Here is a 24,281-nt window from a genome sequence, read left to right as displayed (position 1 = left end):
CTTCCATATTTCCATATAGCCTACAGGGAACTGCCCTAACTTTACAAAATTGTAGCATAGGTCAATTTGTACTTTTCTCCTGACAATTCTTTTGATAGTGCCACACATCATAGTGAATCTCTCAAGCTTTTTTTCAGTATCCACATCGCCGAGATATGATATGTCATAACCTAAGTAACTGAAGGAGTCAAATTTTATGGGTTGTGTGCCTTGGTACGCCATGGACTTGATTTTATTTATCGAATTACTTCAGTTATTACTTTCTGTTTTATTACTTTGCTATTTTGTATAGTTCGAATAACGCTGTCTGTAGGTTGTCATCCTTATCGACAACTACAGTCTGGTCGTCAGCAAACATGAAGAGTTTTGATAAAATTTCTTTCTTTGAAGCTGCTCCCTATATACAGTTTCATAATCCTCTATTACTCTTCCTCCACAATGTCGTAGAAACTTGAATTAAAATGTAACGGTGAAATACACCATAGTTCCCACGCTTTATTGGTATTTCCTTGGGCAATATTTCGAGGCTCTAGCTTTAAATTTATCTGTGTTCCTGTTTATTCAACAGCGAAAAAAAATCGCAACACCAAAAAATAATTAATGTAGACTAATGAAATTTCGGAAATATATTTATCTACTTAACATATTTAAGTGATTAACACTGCAAGAGCACCGGTTAATTAAGCGAAGATAAGCTACTGCAAAAGTGAAATGCTGGCACACAAACAACCGACGTAACCGCCAGAGAGTTGAATGCAAGCAAGCAAATGTGCATGCATTTTGTCGCACAGGTACCAGATGGTAGTTTGTGGGATGGAGTTCCACGTTTATTGCGCTTCGTCGGTCAATACAGGGAGGTTTAACGCTGTGGATGAGACTGGAGTTATCGTCCGATGATGTCCCTGGTCCCTGTGTGTGCTCGGTTGGAGACAGATCTGGAGATCGAGCAAGCCAAGGCAACATGTCGACACGCTGAGAGCATGTTGGGTTCCAAAAGCGGCATGTAGGCGCGCATTATCCTGTTGGAAAACACTTCATGGAATGCTGTTCTTGAATGGCAGCACAATAAGTCGAATCAACAAACTGACGTATAATTTAGCAGTAAGGGTGCGTGGAATAACCGGGAGAGTGCTTCTTTTGTCATACGAAATCGTCCCTCAACCGTAACTCGAGGTGCAGGTCCAGTGTATCTAGCACACAGACTGGTTGCAGGCCCACGACTGGCTTTCTTCTAACCAACATACGGACATCACTGGTACCAGGCATAATCACTACTGAAGTCCTAAATGGTCGTGGTTTGGGGTCAGTGTAATGCACGATACAAAAAAATGGCTCTGAGCACTATGGGACTTAACATCTTAGGTCATCAGTCCCCTAGAACTTAGGACTACTTAAACCTAACTAACCTAAGGACATCACACACATCCATGGCCGAGGATCTGCGACCGTAGCAGTCCCGCGGTTCCGGACTGCAGTGCCCAGAACCGCACGATACAGGGCGGGCGTCTGTCTCGGATCTTTCCTTGAAGTAACCGATTTATAATAGTTCGTTATGTCACTGTAGTGCCAGCTGCTTCTCAAATTGCTGCTGTAGATGCAGTGCGGTGCGACAGAGTCATACGCCGAACACCACTGTCTTCCACACCACTGTCTTCCCTCACTGTAGTGCCGCGTGGCCACACGGAGACCTCTATTCTTGCGACCGTACATTCCCGTGACCACAGCCGCCAACAGTCACGTACAGTGGCTACATTCCTGCCAAGTCTTTCTTCAATATCAGAAGGAACATCAGGCTTCTCGTAGCCCTATTACACGACTTCTTTAAAACTTAATGAATTGTTGATGATGGCGTCTTAGTCACCTTAAAGACTTTCTTGACTAACATGAACTCACCACATCCAATCTCAAAGGTAACTAACGCTCACGACTGTTACAGCGTGTATTTAAAACAAACCTGATTTGCATCGTCATGGTGGCACTACTAGCGCCAGTCTTATGTCTCTGGCGGGAAATTTTGATAGACATAATCTTTCAGATGTAGAAGGAAGCCTACCAACTTTGCTTATGTCGCACAACTCCTTCTTGATGTTGCGATTTTTTTCTGTCTGTGTACATAAGTACTTCGGATAACTTCTGTCAGAAGTACCTCTTTTTGCATGATATTCCACAGTCTTCCTCTGCTTACACTGCAAACGTTTCCATATAGTCTGGAAAGACTATGCAGGCTATTAAATAGTATTGTCTCCTTTTTTGTAATATTTCTTTTGACGAGAAAACATTATCTTAGCAGAGTCTTCCTTTCCGAAAAGTAGTTTTTCCTTCGAGTAAAATGTTTCTTATTCTCTTTATTGCTAATCGTTGCATTTATTGTGAATAGTATATTTAAAAGACTTATACTTCTAATTCACATAGTCAGTTATTGATCCTCTTTTGAAAACAGATATTCCTATTGCATTCTTCCATTCCATTGGTAATTTTCTTTGCTGCCAGCATTGATGTGCAAAATCTAAAGCCCGCACCTAGCTTCTTGTGATAAGTATTTAAACACTTCCATATCTAGATTGTCCGTTCCAGGAGCTCTTCGGATCTTACTGATGTCTGTAAGGCCTCTTGAATTTCCTTCAAATCTGTTTTATCAATTTCCGGGAGACATCAGTCGATTTCTTCAAGTTCCTCATTCTCATCTGCTTTTACACAACAGTTTCTCATTTAGTATTAAATAATTGATCTACACCAGACGAGATAATTTTGTGAATCTTCCTGTGCTTGAAAAACTTGTTTTCTATACACAATGAATTTAGGTTCACGAAGTCTGGTAACAATTATTCATTCTGATTAACTGCTGATTCTACATTTTATCCTTACTGGGCTGTTTTTCTGTTACAGAATTCATGTTTCTTTCTATGACAATACAGTTTTTCTTGTTTACGGAATCAAGGACACTTTGCAAGCTCGTGTAAAACTTATCAGATACCCTTTCTCCCTTCTTCCAGGGGATATACTAACACATAGGATGTTTGGAAATTCCCTTTACAAACTTCTAGGGCTTGTAGACGGGAATGAGTAAATAATATTTTGAATAGGAAACCATGTCCGGACGCTACAGAGGGTCAAAGTTATAGCTACCGGCACCTGTAAATGAACGCACATGCAGTATGTTCCGTCATGATGTTACATGCTTTCTAGGATGATGAAGAAGGATAAATGTATCAATTTCGGGTGAGGGTTCTTCTACCGGAAAGAAACGATTTGAGAGTTATAAGCGAAAACCGTTCTGATACCTTTGTGGAACACGTGTACTGCTACTGTTGTTGATAAGATTGTAGGGAAGGCAAAAAATAAATAAATAAATAAATAAATAAATAAAAGTCTAGTAAAAATGGACTCTAAAATGCATATCTTAAGACCTATGAGCACTTGTTCAATAGAGGAGATATGTTTCCGAGTAGCGAAGATGAACAAGTGGTCATAGCTTCTCAGGTATGCATTTTAGAGTGCATATTTACTGGACACTTCCACCTCTGAGAGTTTCATCCCCTACAATCTTAGCAACAACAGTACCAGTACATGTAGTCCACTGTTAGAGGTATCAGAACGGTTTTCGCTTAAAACTTTCAACTCTTTCCCTTGTAGAACAGGGACTTATATCTCAGACTGGTACATTTACCTTTCTCCATGGCCGCGCGGTCTGGGGCGCCTTGTCACGGTCCGCGCGGCTCCCCCCGTCGGAGGTTCAAGTTCTCCCTCGGGCATGGGTGTGCGTGTTGTCCATAGCATAAGTTAGTTTACGTTAGCTTAAGTAGTGCGTTAGCTTAGGGACCGCTGACCTCTGCAGTTTGATCCCATAAGACATTACCACAAATTTCCAAATTTCCTTCTCTATGACCCTAGAAAGCGTGTAACGTCTTCACGGAATCACCTTACATGGCCATACATTTGCAGGCGCAGGTGCCTACATCTATGACTTTCCGTAGTGTCGCTGGATGACGTTTCTGGTCATGGGTCCCCATTCAAAATATTATGTACTCATTTCGCTCTACAAGTCCTAGAAGTTTGTAACGGGAATTTCCCAACGTCGTATATAGCTCATATATCCTCCAGCTATTTTAAATTTGCCTGTTACAATTCTTTCTTGTATCCATTTGTAACAAACAATTTAAAATGCAGGGCATCCCCAGCTGATGAAGGTCACGATGAATGAAAACACCGCAGACAGCTGGTAAAACTTGGTTTAAATTGGCCACGCTACTGGTTTCACGGTTTATAGCCGCATCTTCAGGTGTAATAAATATTGTTACCATAACCCATCATAGGTGAACCAAAAGTTCTTAGGTATTCAGAGAATATTGTATGTATAAAAAATAAAACTAGACGAACGAAGGCTACTTGGGAACTGTTTGCAAGAGTAGGCTATGACTAAACCGCCCAGCAGTAAATCAGGAATATTTTCTGAATGGCTATACCTTGACTAAGAACCTTGGGTTCACCTATGAAGGATTAATGCAACAATTTTTGTTGCACATGAAGATGTGGCTGTAAGCTTTGAAACCGGTAGTGCGGTTAATTAAAACCAAATTTTACTAGATGTCAGCGGTATTTTCTGTGGTGTCTGGCGGTGACACCACATTTGCTAGGTGGTAGCCTTTAAATCGGCCGCGGTCCATTAGTATACGCCGGACCCGCGTGTCGCCACTGTCAGTAATTGCAGACCGAGCGCCACCACACGGCAGGTCTAGAGAGACGTCCTGGCACTCGCCCCAGTTGTACAGCCGACTTTGCAAGGAACGGTTCACTGACAAATACGCTCTCATTTGCCGAGACGATAGCATAGCCTTCAGTTACATTTGCTACGACCTAGCAAGGCGCCGTATTCAATTGATATTGAGATTCTATTAACGTATAATCAAGAGCGATGTTCTACAAATGTGGATTAAAGTTAAGTATTCCAGAAGCTACGTACTTTTCTTTATAGCATTCATTACGTATCCTGTTTCAGACCTCACGCCAGCCTGCGTGAGTTTAAGCGCGTGCCTTTCGGCTTCCTCTCATTGTGTCTAGGCTGTCTTGTCTAGACACAACATTTTCATTCATCATGACCCAACTGTAGGATATTGTTGCCCTTCTCCTTCTGTTTTTGTGATATCGGCGATATATTCATTTAGGGCCAACTAGAAAATGCCAGCTGCACTCACCAGCCGGAAAAATGAAGTCTGTGACTTATCACCATCCCAGAGCTTATCAAGGCTGGTAACGGAATTGCATGTTTCCGTCTGACACCGCGCGGAATCTGGTGGACCCAATGGTGCATGTCTGCTGGCCACACCTCCCGCAGCTCTGTAGTCTGCCCACCCTCTGCTGTCACAATATACGCCGAAGGGCCAAAGAAACTGGTATAGGAATACGTATTCAAATGCGGAGATACGTAAACAAGCAAAACACGACGCTGCGGTCAGCAACGCCTACATAAGACAAGTGCGCGGCGTAGTTGTTAGACCGGTTACTGCGACTACAATGGCAGGTTATCAAAATTTAAGTGAGTTTCAACGTGGTGTTATGTTGCAGTCGGCGCACGAGCGATGGACACAGAATTTCCGAGATAGCGATAAAGTGGGAATTTTCCTGTAAGACCATTTTACAAGTGTACCGTGAATACCAGGAATCTTGTAAAACGTCAAATCTCCGATATCGCTGCCGTCGGAAAAAGGCACTGCAAGAACGGGACGAATGACGATTGAAGAGAATGGTTCAATGTGACAGAAGTGGAACCCTTTCACAAATTGCTGCAGATTTCGATGCTGGGCCATCAACAAATGTCATTGTGAGAATCATTCAACGAAACATCATCGAGACGGGTTTTGGAGCCGCAGGTCCACTCATGTACACTTGATGACTGCATGACACAAAGCCTTACGTCTCTCCTGAGCCCGACATTGGACTGTTGATGACTTGAAACATGTAACCCACTCGGACGAGTCTCGTTTCAAATAGTATCGAGTGGATGGACGTTAAGGATTTCGAGACAACCTCATGATTCCATGACCCTGCATGTCAGCAGGGTCGAGCTGGTTGAGGCTTTGTAATGGTGTAGGGCGTGTGCAGTTGGAGTGATATGGGATTCCTGATACTTCTAGATACGACTCTGACAGGTGACACATACGTAAGCATCCCGTCTGATTACCTACATCCATTCATGCGCATTGTGTATTCCGACCGACTTAGGCAATTCCAGCAGCACAATGCGACATCCCCCACGTCCAGAACTGCTATAGAGAAGCTCCAGGAACACTCTTCTCAGTTTAAACGCTTTCGCTGGCCACCAAACGTCCCACACATGAACATTATTGATAATATCTGGGATGCCTTGCAGCGTGCTGCTGAGAAGAGATCTCCACCCCCTCGTACTCTTACGGAATTATGGACAGCCCTGCCGGATTCATGGTGTCAATTCCTTCCAGCACTACTTCAGACATTAGTCGAGTAAATGCCAAGACGTGTTGCGGCACTTCTGCGTGCTTGCGGTGTCCCTACACAATATTAGGCAGGTGTACCAGTTTCTTTGACTCTTCAGTGTAGAACAGCCAGTGGAAGCGACTCAGCCCTGGCGCGTGGAATCACTAGGCTACGACACCTTCGTTCGTCGTTAGGAGAACGATAGTTTTCCTTGTTTACATTGTGATAGCTGGACTATTTCTTGCTACAGTGTTTGCAATAGTTTTCGTGACCTTGAGGAAATACAAGTTAAGCGTATCTTCTGCTTGTTAGCTTGTTCACTAATCATTTCTGCACCGGTCCAGCTTTCCAACGTCGGTACCACACCACTCGGTAGCGTGCCTTACCTTACTGTTGTGTAAGAAGTCGTGCACAAGAGAGTTCATGCTTTTTGAGTGGCTTGGCTGTCGGCGACCCAATGCTCAATCTACTGATGAGGTTTATCTGTATGTAACGCGAATGGGTGGTGATGATGATGTACTTGAGTGGTGGAAACGTAACAGTAGTCTTTCTCCCAAGCTATCTATTTTATCTAAAAGAGTGTCCTGTGTACCTGCCTCAAATGCAGCTATACTTGGAGTAAAAAATGATGGCGGGGGAGTTTAGAACTGTTTCGCGCAGCCGGCCGTTGCAGCTGAGCGGTTCTAGACGCTTCAATCCAGAACCACGCTGCTGCTACGGTCGCAGATTCGAATCCTGCCTCGGGCATGGATGTGTGTGATGTCCTTACGTTAGTTTGGTTTAAATAGTTCTAAGTCTAGGGGACTGATGACTTCAGATGTTAAGTCCCACAGTGCTCAGAGACATTTGAACCATTTGTTTCACGCACCTACGTCACGTATTCTCCAACAGCAAATGAGTGTTCATTGGTGTTCTGAGTGCCCTGCCGTGAATGCCGTACTCAATGCGAGGATCAAACATGATGGTAATGAGTTATTTGGTGGATTATTATGCTATTTGTTGCGAGCTGTCATGGATGATGGTGGTGCTAATCAACAAATTCTAACAAGCAAGTGAGAGACGTTATTTGCAGGATACACGCTTACAGCCCCGCGGTTTGAGGCGCTATGTCACGTATTGCGCGGCCCCTCCCGCCGGAGATTCGGCTCCTCTCTCGGGCATAGGTGTCTGTGCGTTGTTCTTAGCATAAGCTAGTTTAAGTTAGTATAAGTAGTGTATGAGTCTTGGGACCTATGACCTCAGCAGTCTGGTTTCTTAGGAATTCACAAACATTTGAACACTCTTACATCAAGCGCAAAACACGTATACAAGTATACACGTATACACGTATACACCTGTTTTGCCCTTGATGTAAGCGTGTTCAAATGTTCCAATGTGTATGAATTCCTAAGGGACCAAACTGCTGAGGTCATCGGTCCCAAGATTCACACACTACTTGCACTAACTTAAACTAACTTAAGTTCGTATCCCAACTGTCGCTTGGAACCGGCAACAATCCAAGCCCCGTTTGTTTCTCGGACTGCGCCATTGTTCGGATTGTATTGAAAGAAATTCCAGTGCTGCAGTGAACCTTATCTCAGACGGATGAAGCAGAGTTTTTCCGTAACGAGTCGACGATATTCTAACCATTCATTGCAGTTAGGAGATAATTTTATTTTATATTTCTGAGTTTTTAGGTCATGAAATTCACATATGAAAATCTGAACCAATAAAGCGGATGATGTTACTTTAACATCACTGTATTTCTTTCCCTTCAAGAGCGGCCAGCATTACAAATGCTGGTAGTTTCTTAGTTTTGCTTTGAAATTTTTAACTGTTTCCAAGTATTTTTGTTGTCTAAAGCAAGCTTTCTTCTATCTTATGGGTAATAATGATTAGACGCTAACATGCGTAACTAAACTGTTCTTACGGTATTACCATCAGCCGAGGCGAGTAACACCAGCCTACAGACACACAGAGCTACTACAATGCTCATGGCAGTAAGGCAGCCAGTTCGACCACAGCTTGCCCGCTCCGAGCTTTCATACTTGCGCACTCCACGGCCCAGAGCGGCGAGTGAGGACGATAGAACGAAACCCCCCAATTTGCAGATCTCTACTTCGGACCACTGAGCAGTTCAAATACAGCGTGAGTCAGGAGGAAAGATACGTGCTTACAGAGGTTATAGTATTGTTGCACCAGCACTGACGCGCGAATAGAACCGAAGCGACATTGGACTACGTAGTTTTGTCTTTACTAACGATTTCAGTGAGCACTTCATACAATGCCTCACTGACACGCATCCTGGGCGTTGGATCGGTCGCCATGGAGTCATTTCTTGGCCACTGAGGTCACGCGATCTTACCCCATTAGATTACTGTTTGTGTGATTGGCTTAAGAGTGAAGTCGACCAGCGCAGATTAGACACAAATGACTAATTACACGTGTGTGCTTAAGTAAAGGACCGCACGAATGAGTTCAGATCAGCAACACACCAGCTGTCTACAAGAGCTGCGCAATGCATTAGAGTGGACAGTGGACTTCTTGAACACATTTTTTGATGTTACGTACACAAGTAAATAGAACATTAAATCACAATGTTTCGTTTACTATCACCTGCATTTGTGCTGTTCCCCATTGCTTTCATTAGTTTCCTCGGAAACTGTTAAGAACAGGACACACATTCATATGACGATTTTTCTTCAGAATCACTAATGCTATCACCTATCAAAGCATGTACATGTCCTCCTGACTCATCCTATAAAAGGGATTGACGATTCGATACCCCCGACGAGGCAATAAGTAGGTAGGTTAGTATCAGCGGGTTCACACTTCGGTGTCATTTACTATTCAACTAGTACCACGATTAAGCCCATATCGTCTGCGATAGCTGCTTGTCTCTCTTTGAGGCCTCACGTGGTACGGAATCGTCCGCGCGAATGAACATCGCTGTTTGAATTCACCGCTCTTTAAAAAAACCCGAGATCGACTGCGACCACTCGATATATTCCTGATTTCAATGGAGACTACTTTCAACGTTATAATCTACAATTCTACGTTATAAAATTGGTTCTGATGTAACATAACACACACTTCCGGCCACTACGTAAAATTGATTTCCACGTACATCTTTTCACTTATGTTTACTTTGTTAAATTTTTTTCGTGTGATTTTTTTTAACAAAACTGAGAATTTGTTTTTGCGTATGTGCGACCTTATTTCAGTGCAATATGGTATGACAGTCCTACAAGACAACAGCGACCGACCATACCGGGTTCGTCTCATGGATGATTATCTTAGGTAGCGAAGAGCTGTTATGACGCAACCAGCTTTTCCGTTTGGCAGTGCTAATTTTTTGATTAGGTACAAAATATCACACTGATAACGCAATTTTGTTGACTGATCACTTTTACTAACTACTGACGTACAACATCTGCAAAGAGAGACGTTTTTCTTGCAGCCCAATGGAAGCTCTCCCAGGAATTAATATGAGGCACTTTTCTAGGATTCCGCATCTCAGTCGGTATTAACGGAGTACTTAAAAAGACCTCTTTTTCTCACGAAAAGGAAAAGGAATCAAGTTGAAATTTATATCAAACATTAAGGTCTACAGTCCAATGACGGCGTAAAAATGTAAGATTCTAAGTCAATGCAGTCAAAAATACGATACTGGCAAACTCACCCATCAGAACCTATAGATGAACTATCTATATACATAATTAAATTTGTACGAAACCCCTTGGAGCTGAAGACCTACTCGCACTTGTCCGGCTTTTTATGTGTATCTACAATCGTCTGATAGTTACCTGTATCAGCTCATCTAAACCAAAGTGGGGCGAGTATTGATGAAGTCATTAAATCTGTTTCTAGGTATGAATTAACAAAGTGTGAAATACGTGACACATTATCTCAAGTCACTGATCTCTCAAAAGTGCGCACACAGCCTCATGAGGTATGTGTATACACCGTTCTGACTTCCTTTCAAATTAGACTCATCAGGTGCATTGAAGTGTACCAAATTCAGTGACGTGCGAATGTAAACAAAACAGCTGTCCTGCAACTGCTAGTATCAGAAGGTTAGTAATGAATCACTGATAGTGCCTTTACACAAAGGAAACGTTTTACTACCGCTGTGAACAGGTACAATGAGTGATGTTAAACAATGAAAAATCAGGAAAATGGATTGAGACGTTTGTGTGATTATTTTATTTATTTATTTGTCACGACGGTTTCGTTTTCCCTGTCTTCGCTATTGGTAGCTCCACAAGGAATGTGAAACATTCAGTCAGACATGTTTCTCATATGACTGACATTTAAAGTTGAAGAAAGGTAGCCCGCCTCTCATGGTCGTGCGGTAGCGTTCTTGCTTCCCACGCCCGGATTCCCGGGTTCGATTCCCGGCGGGGTCAGGGATTTTCTCTGCCTCGTGATGGCTGGGTGTTGTGTGCTGTCCTTAGGTTAGTTAGGTTTAAGTAGTTCTAAGTTCTAGGGGACTGATGACCATAGATGTTAAGTCCCATAGTGCTCAGAGCCATTTGAACTATTTTTGAAGAAAGGTAAGGAATTCTAAATAAGGTACACAGGGCCTTTTTTTTATTCACTCCTCCTACTACTCCTTTTCACATTCGAAAAGTTATTGTCCAGTCACTGCTGACGTAGTCCTGCGACAATACAGTACATTCTGATAACACAACACGCTCTCTATTAGGATCAAACACAGAACCTACACTCCTGAGCACCTTGACACCGAGACGACGACTACTGCACGACGCGACACAAGCTCGGTTTCCATCATAAGTGGTTTCGGGTGTTGATCTAAACAAATTTCTCACTGACTTTCAGGTATCATCTCGTCTGATTAGAACAAAAATTGTTATTTTATAGTCACGCAGGGTGACGGCTTCCACTAACACATGAGGGGCGAGACTTCGCTCATTAGCTAAGCGCGTACTGCACGGGTCACATGTTAGGAACTTTTGCCTCTCGTTAGGAAACTTCTAACGTGATCCATTCTTCCATCGTAGATTCTCAAATACGCAGAAACACTGTAATGCATGATATAAATTTCTCCATGAACGAAGGGCGTGGCGTGGTGATTAACGCTAAATCTGATAAATAGATCTCCGCGAGGAGAACAAGGCAAATGCCATAACCCGATTACCCACAAACTTCGCTCAGTGGAAGAGGATTCAAAATAAGCGTACACGTGTCTCGGCTTATCCGTAGATATTCGACTGATTCTGAGAAAATGGCGGGCAAAGTTTCCTATGTAGGTTATGTAGTTTTTAGCGAGTAAAGACACTCACCGAACCGGTGGCAATCTGGCTAGAGTCGGGGATTCACTATTTTGCATCCCGTGTTCGAAATCCGAGTATTATTTTTATTTTTGTTTTTTATTTATCTACCCAAGTCTGTGGAAGATTAGTATACGAATATTTTCCAGTGTTTATTGAAATAATGTTGTCCTTATTCGTCTATTAATTGTATAACTGTGAATAAATTTTAAAAAAATAGGTAAACGAGTGGGAGAATTATTTGAAATCGTTTTTCGTGAGATTCCTGCGGTGTATCTCGATTCACAATCAGTTGCACGCATCGGTTTAGGGAAACGTGGTCCGTTATGCATTGTATACCCGCGAAATTTTTGGTGGCGTGTGAAATTTTCAGCAATGGTAACGATGTTTTTCTTCCCGAGTGAGATTCATATGAAGAAATGTCGCTGTGACAATCCTGCCTTTGCGTGACGCTCATGGTGTTCACAATTTTTATGTTTGGAATGTTTCTACCATCGGTATCATCCAGCGAAATGCATAACATCTTCCTCAAGAATAAACATAAAAATAAGATATAAGAATTAAGAAAAATGAAACATAAGAACTGAAAATTTAAAAAGGGTATAGCCACTGAAAATACCATTCGCACATTATACGTGTATTAAGTGTATGACAATTACTGTGAAAACTTTTTGTAATTTCACTATTAATATAACGCCTTTGAATGCCCTAACTTGATAAGGAACATCAGTGTGGTAACTTTCTATGTATGGGTAGACAACTAAAAAAATAAAAAATTAAAAAGGCCATAACCTGGTTTAGAAGAGGGGACTTAAAAACAACCTCCACGGCACTACCCACATACTACCAGTCAGGCTGAGTACAGTGCACGCTAAAAGGCATCTACATTACGTTCAAAACGTTGACGTTCGTTTTGTCATAAACGGTGGAGAATCTAAGGATAAGCCGAGACAAGTACTCACTTATTTTGGCTCCTCATTCACTGAGCGAAGTTTCTGGGAAATAGGATAATGGCACTTTCGTCAGCAAGATTTTAATGGAAATTATTTGATGTGATAAAAGAAACGGCATCTTACTGAACTTAAACATGAACTTAAATATGATTTCTTTGAGTCATGTGTTTTTGCAGCTTCTCCTTGCCGTCGTTGGTAACAATTTAATTGACAGATAATCTGAGGGTATTCGTCAAAAAATAGTGGGCTGAATCTTAAAGCTAAAAGTATGTGTAGGGTTGTGATGTCTTTGGATAACCACTCTATGGGTTTACTGCAGAACGTAGATGTGGTCTGGATAATAGTGATAATGTAGCAGACCACCATTCTCAATGGAGAGAAGTCTTCCGAAGTAAGAGTGATTTCAAGTGTGCCGCAGGGGAGTGCTATCCACCGTTGCTATTCACAATATTCATAAATGAGCTTGTGGATAACATCGGAAGTTCACTGAGGCTTTTTGCGGATGATGCTGTCGTATACCGAGAGGTTGTAACAATGGAAAATTATACTGAAATGCAGGAGGATCTGCAACGAATTGACGCATGGTGCAGGGAATGGCAATTGAATCTCAATGTAGACAAGTGGAATGTGCTGCGAATACATAGAAAGAAAGATCCTTTATCATTTAGCCACAATATAGCAGGTCAGCAACTGGAAGCAGTTACTTCCATAAATTATCTGGAAGTAGGCATTAGGAGTGATTTAAAATGGAATGATCATATAAAGTTGATCGTCGGTAAAGCAGATGCCAGACTGAGATGCATTGGAAGATTCCCAAGGAAATGCATTCCGAAAACAAAGGAAGTAGGTTACAGTACACTTGTTCGCCCACTGATTGAGTATTGATCACCAGTATGGGATCCGTACCAGATAGGGTTGATAGAAGAGATAGAGAAGATCCAACGGAGAGCAGCGCGCTTCGTTACAGGATCATTTAGTAATCGCGAAAGCATTACCTAGATGATAGATGAACTCCAGTGGAAGACTCTGCAGGAGAGACGCTCAGTAGCTCGGTACGGTCTTTTGTTGAAGTTTCGAGAACACACTTTCACCGAGGAATCAAGCAGTATATTATTCCTTCCTACGTATATCTCGCGAAGAGACCATGAGGATAAAATCATAGAGGTTAGAGCCCACACAGAGGCATACCGACAATCTTTATTTCCAAAAACAACACGAGACTGGAATAGAAGGGAGAACCGATAGAGGTACTCAAAGTACCCTCCGTCACACACCGTCAGGTAGCTTGCGGAATATGGATGTAGATGTGGATGTAGATGTAGTGTGCACTAGAGGCTGTAGACGGGTTACATCACCTATTTCACAAGATGTAAAGAGTACCTGAAGTCTGTAATGGACCGTCTGCTATTTATCTGAGAACTGAATGGGAGGATAAGGAAGAATGTTAAGGGTTAACGTCACGTTACAAACGAGGTCGTTAAATAAAGATCACAGTCTCAGTAGAGCATCATTGTGCAGCATATCTGCTGTGGTCTTGTTGAAACAAGCATTCCTGCATTCGGCTGTCGATTCGACTAGAATATATTGCGAGGTATTCTCTTGTGCAGGGAACAATTCTCGAATGTACACAGCTGGTCATTAGAACTGCAACATCAGGAAGGATACCAAATAGCGAAGTTGTGAACATTCAGTAAAGTAGGAACTTTTTATGTGATCTGGGTGAGTAGGCCTACAATGTACGAAATTTGTTACACAGTACTGTTCCATCGCCTGCATTAACAATGCTTCCAACACGGTGGGCATAGCGTTGAAGTGCGCTGCGAAATAGGGCACAGACATAGTCCAATGCACGTCAAAACCTTTTACGGCTTCTGTCTAAATTAACGACTATGATAACCAGAGATGATCGTTCCGCGCACGCAATGGCTCAGCACACAATGGTCTTACCTATGACAATCCATGTTTCACTGTTTGTATGGATATTTGTATTGTCGCAGACAAGCCACTCTCCTGACTCAGTGTACGTGACACTGTTGTGTGATCAACGTGTCTGATCTGTGAGGCGCTAATCACTTGGGTTCGTTGAGATCTTGCATGGCGCTGAGTATGGCGGCGCTGCAAAACCCGTCGATTCCGTATTCGCTAATAGCCGTGGGACTTCAACAATGCCATCAGCAATATAGCGAAACGATAAAGAGCTGTCACAAAAGGCTACCTGTGCCATATACGCTGGGGTGACAAAAGTCATGGAATAGCGATACACAGGAACACATATACAGATGGCGGCAGTGTCGTGTACACGAGGTATAAAAGGGCAGCGTATTGGCGGAGCTGTATTTTGCACTCAGGTGATTCATGTGAAAATATTTCCGGTGTGATTATGGCCGCAAACGGAAATAGTAGTTGCTGCTAGATGCATGGAACATTTCATCTCGGAAATCTATTGCGAATTCAATATTTCGATGTCCACTGCGTCAGAAGTGTGCCGAGAATGACGAATTTCAGGCATTACCTCTCACCACGGGTAACACAGAGACCAGCGGCCTTCACTTAACGAGTAAGAGTAGCGGTGTTTGCGTAGAGTTGTCAATGCTAACAGACAAGCAACACTGCAATAGATAACGTCAGAAATCGATATGGAACGAAATACAAACGTATCTGTTAGGAAAGTGCGGCGAAATTTTGCGTTATTGGCCTGCAGCAGCAGTCGACTGACGTGAGTGCTTTTGCTCACTGCACGACATCGTCTGCATTGTAGTTAGTTAGTGTGTGAATTTCTAAGGGACCAAACTGCTGAGGTCATCGGTCCCTAATCTTACACACTACTTAAACTAACTTATGCTAAGAACAACACACTCACCCACGCCCGAGAGCGGACTCGAACTTCCGGCAGGAGCGGTCGCGCAGTCCGTGACATGGCGCCCTAGGCCGCGCCTGCATTGTATCTCCTGGTCTTGTGACCATAGAAATTCGATCCTACACGACCGGAAAACCGTGACTTGTTCAGATGACTCCAGATTTCAGTTGCTGAGAGGTGATGGTTGTGTTAGAGTATGGTGCAGACCCTATGAAGCCATGGACACAAGTTGTCAACAAGACACTGTGTAAGCTGGTGGTGACTCCATAATGGTGTGGGCTGCGTTTACATCGAATGGAATGGGTCCCTTGATCAAACTGAACCGATCATTGACGAAGTGGTTCTGTTCGGCTACTTGCAGAAAATTTGCAGGCATTCACAGACTTTATGTTTCCACAATGGCATCATTATGGATGTCAATACGCCATGTCACAGGGTCACAATTGTTCGCGATTTGTTTGAAGAACATTCTGGACAGTTCTAGCGAATGATTTGGCCACCCAGGTCGCCCGACATGAATCCCATCGAACATTCATGTGATATAATCGAGTAGTCAGTTCGTGCAAAAAACCCTGCACCGGCAACGCTTTCGCTGATGTGGACGGCTGTAATGGCAGCATGGCTCAACATTTCTGCAGGGGACAACGACTTGTTGGGTCCATGCCACATCGACACGATGTTAGGAGGCATCCTATGACTTCTGTCATCTCAGTATGTACTCGAACACGTGCTGGTAGGCGTGTCCTGCTCTTAAACGAACGATACATAACACGATATTCCCACAAAGCATTCAACACTCAAATGCGATAGCTGATGAGAAACCCTCTGCGTAACTATCTCTTATTTACAGACTGTAGAGGGTGTTGTTACCGTCTAATTTGTACCGAAATACTAATCATTTCATGTAGCACACTCCACACAATGAGTTAATAGATACGGTTTTCCGTAATTCTTTCGCCAAAGAAGACGAAATAAATATTCTAGACGTCTAATCAAGAAGTACTACAAACATGAGTAACTTAGAAGTAGATAACTTCCGTGTAGCACAGCTGATGCTGTCGTTTAACATATAGTACAGGGATCAGAATATGAAAAGCAATCGCAAAATGATTTTGATATTTGTATGGTGCAAATAGTCGCAATTTACCAGTGATGAAGAAACAGAAGGAACAGAAGTGATATCTGTCTTACCCAAAGGAACTGTTCTAGGCCATCTACTGTTCCTAACCTATATTAATGATTATATTGTTGGCACATACTATCATTTACCTACAGTACAGGCATCAGAATATCAAAAACAATGGTAAAATGATTTTGATATTCGTATGGTGCGAAAAGTGGCAATTTACCAGTGATAATGAGAAGTTTGAATTCTTCCAAACAACACTAATAGGAATCCGTTGCATTTCGGTTACGTGATTAACCGCACAGATCTAAAGGCTGTAAATAGGACAGAATTCCTAGGATTACAATTACAGGCCACTTAAACTGAACGATGACATAAGTAATGTTGCGGGTAAGGCGGACCGAAGAGTCCATTTCATTGACAGAACACTGAGAAGCAGCAACAGACCCACTACAGAGACTGCCTATACTACGCTTGTCCTTCCTCTGCTAGCGTATGGTTGTGCGATACGGGATTCTGACCAGATAGGGTTGATGGAGTTCAAAGAAGGGGAGCAGTTTTATGCTATCGCGAAATAGGGAAGCAAGTGTCACGGAGTGATACGCGAGTGGAGGTGGTAGTTATTAAAACAAAGGCGTTTCTCGTTAAGGGGAGATCTTTTCTCGAAATTTCAGTCTCCAGCGTTCTCCTCCGAAAAAGAACACTATTTTGTTGAAAACCACTTACGTAAGGCCGGCCGGTGTGGCCAAGCGGTTAAAGGCGGTACAGTCTGGAACCGCGTGACCGCTACGGTCGCAGGTTCGAATCCTGCCTCGGGCATGGATGTGTGTGATGTCCTTAGGTTAGTTAGGTTTAAGTAGTTCTAAGTTCTAGGGGACTGATGACCTTAGAAGTTAAGTCCCATAGTGCTCAGAGCCATTTGAACCATTTGAACTTACGTAGGGAGGCATTATCAGTTTAATAAAATAAGAGAAATCAGAGCTCGCATTGGAAGATTTAAGTGTTAGCTTACCGTGCGATATACGAGAGTGGAATGAGAAAGAAACGGTGCTTCGATGAACCCTCTGTCAAGCACTTAAGTGTAAATTGCAAAGTACTTACGTAGATGTAGCTGTAGACGACTGTTACTTGCCATGTACATACTGTTGCAGTTTTAATGACGAGCACTGTAGGTGACTCACATACGATAGTTTTATAACAAATTTTTTATATCAGGATGCGAGAGTTGCACATCGTCAATTAATGAAATTAAGAGGTGTGGTACTTCAAGAAACAGTCATTATTTCTAAGCGTATATCAAGTGACTATCGCAAGTGTGTATCCTAGCGTTATTTAATACTACACCAAACCGTATTCTCATTTATATACGAAACTACTAGCCTCGATTGCGTTAATGAAACCAACCTTTACGTAGGTTTCAGCGTAATTAATTGAGCCTTCTTCAGAAAATATACCTGAATCTATAATTTGTCTAAGAGGGCATGATCTAGAAATGAAACTAAAACAGCCTGAATAGGCGTAGTCACATTTTAAAAATGCGTACATAAGTACTAAGTCAAGACCAAGACTTAACTTAAGCTCTGGCGTGCGCCTCGTCTCCTTGGACGCCGTGCAGTGGGCCTGGGGAGCTCACGTGAAACTAAGTAGGATTAGATAACGCGCTGTAAATCAAAGGAGACAGGTGCACGCCAGACCTTAAGTCTTGATGTTGACTTAGTACTTACGTACCGCATTTTTAAAATGTGACTATGCCTATTCAGGGTGTTGTAGTTTTATTTCTAGACCATGCCCTCTTAGACAAAAGAAAAGTGTGTGAAATCTTACGGGACTTAACTGCTAAGGTCATCCGTCCCTAAGCTTACACACAACTTAACCGAAATTATCCTAAGGACAAACACACACACCCATGTCCGAGGGAGGACTCGAACCTCCGCGGGGACCAGCCGCACAGACTCTTAGACAAATTATATAGTCAGGTATATCTTCTGAAGAAGGCTCAAGTAATTGGGCTGAAACCTAGGTAAAGGTTGGTTTCATTACCGCAATCGCGGCTGATAGTTTCTTATATGTTAGATTATCACGATTGCTGACTGTGCTACAATGTTGAAAGTACGTATTCTCACTCTCTCTCTCTCTCCCACACACACAGACACAAAACACACACATACATAGGCGCGAGCACGAAGTTGATCTATGGAACATTCATAATGCTGAGAGACGTAAATGTGTTCTCCGCACACCATCCGCCAATGATACTCTATTGGACAGCTGGTAGAAAGCAGTTTATACGACAGCCTTAAGTTTTAAATTGTATGCCTGTGTGAACGTAGACGTGGAACGCTGACACGCTGGTCGGGCCACGTGCCTCCAGTACGTACCGTGTACCCTGTGGGTGGTGGCGGCGGTGCGCAGCTCGCACTGCAGCCCAGCCGGCTTCTGCGGCCGCTGCCCGCGGGGCAGCCGCGGCGCTGCGCTGACCACCGGATGCGGCCCATCACGGCGCCCGCCGACGTCCCACGCCCCGCACCGCCGTCTGCTGTACTCCTACTCTCCTCCATACAGCTGCAATCTGCCGCCGCCATTAACCACTTTGCGCTGATCTTGTCCTCCGTACGGGCTTACGATGGCCCTCACGTCGAGTCGTTGCTCTCTCGCTGCCGAGGGCCTACGTGGGTGCCAGTGGCCACTGCCATTGAGACTGTTGCCTCCTAAGAGAGCGTCATCTTAATGCTGTTCTCATAGTCATCTGGTTGGGAAGGTTTTAAACTTATTCCGATCTTGTGTGATCACATACCAGTCCCTTCAGCCTCTTGATCTCCAATAAGTATTCCTTTCTTGGTCAGCCCTCTTACTGCATGTGTTTCTTTCTCTCTTTAATCTGCGTCCGTGATATTTCGAGGAAGCAGTTTCCGCCATCACCCCAAACAGGCGCTGAGCTAGAGTTCGCTTTTGTAGGAGATCATACTTCAGATGGCATCAACTGGTGGCAGGTTGACCAGAATGCGTAGGTGCAGCCGCCTAATAGCAAAAATGCACTGACGTGATGGAAGTCATAAGATACATCCTAATATCGTGTCGGATCTTCTTTTACACGGCGTAATTCTGCAACTCGAAGTGGCATGGATTCAACAAGCTACTGGAAGTGCCCTGCTTAAGTTTCAATCCGTGTTACCTCTGTAACCGTCCATAATTGTGAGAGGGTTGCCGGTGCAGGATTTTGTGCACGAACTGAACTCTCGATTATGCCACATAAATATTCCATGGGATTCATGTTGGGCCATCTGGGTGGCCAAATCATTCGCTAAGATCCTCCAGAATGTTCTTCAAACAATTGTGACCTGGTGACATCGCGCATAATCATCCATAAAAATTCCATCGTTGTTTCGGAATATGAAGTCCATAAATTGCTGTAGACGAGATCGGTTCAGTTGGACCAGAGGAATCAGTAAAACACAGCCTACACCATTATGGAACGACCACCAGCTTGGAAAGTACCTTACTGGCAACTTGATTCTGTAGCTTCGTGGGGCTTGCGCCACACTCGAACCCTAACATCAGCTCTTACGAGCCGAAACCGTGTGTCATGTAACCAGGCTGCGTCTTTCCAGTCGCCTAGGATCCAACCGCTATGGCCACGATACCAGGAGAAGCGCTGCGGGTGATATCGAGCTGTTAACAAATGCTCTCGCTTCGGTCTTCTGCTGCCATACCCCATTAATGCCAATTTTTGCCAAACTGTCCTCACAGATGCGTTCGCCATATATTCAATATTGATTTCTGCTGTTGTTTCACGCAGAATTGCTTGTCTATTAGCACTGACAACTAGACGCAAACGCCGCTGCTCGCGGTCGTTAAGAGAAAGCCGTCGGCCACTGCGTAGTCTGGTAATACCTGCAATCTGGTATTCTTGGCACACTCTTGAATCTGTGGATCTCGGGGTATTGAATTCCCTAACGATTTCAGAAATGGAATATCCCATGTATCCGATTTCATCTACCATTCCGTGTTCAAAGTGTTAATTCAAGTCGTGCAGCCACAATCACTTCGGACACATTTTCCAACGAATCACCTGAGCACAAATGACAGCTCTGTCGATGCACCATGTGTAAGCGATACTACCACCATCTGTATATTGCGTATCACTGTGTCACTACTTTGTCACCTCAGTGTAAGCTACAATGACCTCCGCTTTTAACGTGCCACAGACGTATAGGATTTTTAGGATCAGTGTCATATTTAAAAATTGAAGTGTCTATTCGTGACGATGCTTGCGGAATCGCCCTTTTGTGTCTGGTGCCACCTTCGTTCACCCTTTGTGCACGATAGCAGTCGTGTGGTGGTGGCTGTTGGATTGTGGAAATATGAGTGGTCGAAAAGAAAAGCTCGGTTCACTAGTACGTTAAGTTCCCCGATCATAGTCTACTGTCATCATTGGAGACTTAAGTCATCCACCAGCCAATTGGGAACATTACAGTTTTGTAAGTGGTACAGTGTCAAAACCCTTCCGGAAATCCAGAAATACGGAAGAGATATGAAATCCCTTGTCAGTAGCACTCAACGCTTCATGCGAGTAAAGATCAAGTTCTGTTTCACAAGAACGATGTTTTCTAAATCCGTATTGACTGTGTGTTTCTTCGAGACAATTCATAATATTCGAACATAACATATATTCGAGAATCCTCCTGCAGATCGACGTTAATTATATGGGGCTGTAATTTAGTGATTGCTTTCTTGAGTATTGGTATGACCTGTGCAACTTTCCATTTGGGCACGGATCTTACGTCGAGGGAACGGTTGTGTATGATTGTTAGGTATGGAGCTGTTATCAGCATACTCAGAAAGGAACCTAATTGGTATACAGTCTGCACCAGAAGACTTACTTTTATTAACAGATTTAAGTTGCTTCACTACTCCAAGGACATTTACTTCTACGTTGCTCATGTTGGCAGCTGTTCTCGATTAGAATTCTGCAATATTTACTGCGTCTTGTTTTGTGAAGGCGTTTCGGAAGGCAGTGTTTAGTAAATCTGCTTTGGCAGCACTGTCTTCGATAGTATCTCCATTGCTATCTCGCAGAGATGGCATTGATTGTTTCTTACCGCTAGCATACTTCACATACGAACAGAATCTCTTTGGACTTTTTGCCAGGTTTCGAGACAAAGTTTCGTTGTTGAAACTGTTATAAGCATCTCGCATTTGAAGTCAGTGCTAAATCTCGAGCTTCTGTACAAGATCGCCAATCTTGGGTATTTTGCGTCTGTTTAAATTTGGCATGTCTGTTTCGTTGTTTCTGCAACAGTGTTCTGACCCGTTTTGTGTAACAAGGAGGGTCAGCTCCGTCGTTTCTTAATTTATTTGATATAAGTCTCTCAATTGCTGCCGATACTATTTCTTAGAATTCAAGCGCACCTGGTCTACACTTTATTGTTAATTTGGAAGGAGTGGAGATTGTCTCTCAGGAAGGCGTCAAGTGAATTTTTATCTGCTTTTTTCACTAGGTATATTTTTCGATTTGGGGGTTACAATATTCAGTCTCGCTGCGACAACCCTGGGTTCGTTAATTCCTTATCCGTTTTGATGCGCGTTTTTAACTCAGGATAATTTGTTGCTATTCGCGTGGACTCATGAACTAACTGCTCGAAATAATTTTCAGAGAACGCGTTTAGCACAATTTCGGATGATGTTTTTCGCGTACCTCCGCAATTAGTCATGTATTTTCACCAGCATATCGAGGGTAAATTAAAGTCACCACCAACTATAATAGTATGACTCGGCTACGTGTTTGAAATCAAACTCAAGTTTACTTTGAACCTTTCAGCAATTGTGTCACCTGAATTGGGAGGTCGGTAAAAGGATCCAATTATTACTTTATTCCGGTTGCCAACAATGAACTGTGTCCATATTAACTCACAGGAACTATCTACTTAAATTTCACGACAAGATAAACTACTTCTAACAACAACAAACAGGCCACCGCCAACAGTGTTTAGCCTAACCTTTCGGAACACTGTTACGTTTTTCGCAAAAATTTCGGCTGATATTATCTCCGGCTTTAGCCAGCTTTTAGTGCCTATAACGATTTGAGCATCAGTGCTTTCTATTAGGTCTTGGAGCTCTGGTACTTTCCAAACATAGCTACGATAATTTACAACTTTTATACCGATGGTTTCTGTATTTACGTTCTTCCTGTGTTCAGCCTGCACCCTTTGTGACTGAAGCCCTTTTTGTGTTTTTCCGAAACTCTCTAACACAGAACCCGCCCACTCCAAGCCACACAGCCCCTGCTACCCGTGTAGCCGCCTCCTGTGTATAATTAACACCTGACCTATTCAGCAGAACCCGAAACCCAACCACCCTTTGGCGCAAGTCGAGGAATCTGTAGCCTGTACAGTCGGAGAACCGTTTGAGACTCTGATTTGGACCCTCCACTCGGCTCCACAGGTCCGCAATCAGTTCTGTCGACTATGCTGCAAATGGTTAGCTCCGCTTTCATCTCGCAAGCAAGCAAGCAAGACTGGCAGCCTTTACCACTTCTGTTAGCCGCTCGAAACCAGAGTGAATCTCTTCTGATCCAAAGTGACACACATCATTGGTACCGACGTGAGCCACCACCTGCAGTTGGCTGCATCCTATGCTCTTCATAGCATCCAGGAGGACCCTTTCCACGTCTGGAATGACTCCACCCAGTATACACATGGAGTGCACATTGGCTATCTTTCCCTTCTTGGCCTTCATGTCCCTAAGTGGCCCCATAATGCACTTTGCGTTGGAGCTCCCAACTATCAATAACCCCACCCTCTGTGATTTTCCGGATCTCACAGGCTGAGAGGTTTCCTCTGTAACAGGACAGGCGATGGCATCTGGCTCAGCGACAGTGTCGGCCACAGAGATCACATGGAACATGTTTGTCAGACCAACTGGGGAGACCTTATGTGCAGCCCGCTGGGAAATCTTTCGCCATCTGCTACGCACATGGCCGACCTTCCAATCGACCACAGGAGAGGGGTCAACCTCAGTGCGAGCAGTAACTGGACTGGCCACTGGTGAGGACTGACCAGACGACACATGTCTACATAACATATTTTCTTTCTTTGTATGTGAAGAATGTTTCCTGAAAGTTTGGCCGTACCTTTTTGTAACACCCTGTATACTTAACTAACACCCAGAAACTCAAGAAACAAAACTACACTACTGGCCATTAAAATTGCTACACCAAGAAGAAATGCAGATGATAAACGGGTATTCATTGGACAAATTTATTATACTAGAACTGATATGTGATTACATTTTTACACAGTTTGGGTGCATAGATCCTGATAAATCAGTACCCAGAACAACCACCTCTGGCCATAATAACGCCTGGGCATTGAGTCAAACAGAGCTTGGATGGCGTCTACAGGACAAGCTGCCCATGCAACTTCAACACGATACCACAGTTCGTCAAGAGTAGTGACTGGCGTACTGTGAAGAGCCAGTTGCTCGTCCACCATTGATCAGACGTTTTCGATTGGTGAGACATCTGGAGAATGTGCTAGCCAGGGCAGTAGTCGAACATTTTCTGTATCCAGAAAGGCCCGTACAGGACCTGCAACATGCGGTCGTGAATTATCCTGCTGAATGTA

At 43.4% G+C, this 24,281-nt stretch overlaps 1 protein-coding gene across 1 annotated transcript in view; it reads right to left on the bottom strand.

Annotated features, from left to right (window-relative positions):
- LOC124775162 overlaps positions 1–19,104 on the bottom strand; it is a 190,968-nt gene extending 171,864 nt beyond the window's left edge. The window contains exon 1 of the mRNA XM_047250004.1: positions 19,038–19,104. The gene's annotated coding sequence lies outside the window, so the exon portion shown is untranslated. The remainder of the gene's footprint in view (positions 1–19,037) is intronic.
- Between the last annotated feature and the right edge of the window lie 5,177 nt (positions 19,105–24,281).

This window comes from Schistocerca piceifrons, chromosome 1 (genome assembly GCF_021461385.2).
Source record: "Schistocerca piceifrons isolate TAMUIC-IGC-003096 chromosome 1, iqSchPice1.1, whole genome shotgun sequence".
Lineage (NCBI taxonomy): Eukaryota > Metazoa > Arthropoda > Insecta > Orthoptera > Acrididae > Schistocerca > Schistocerca piceifrons.
This window is presented reverse-complemented; position numbering and strand designations above follow the sequence as displayed.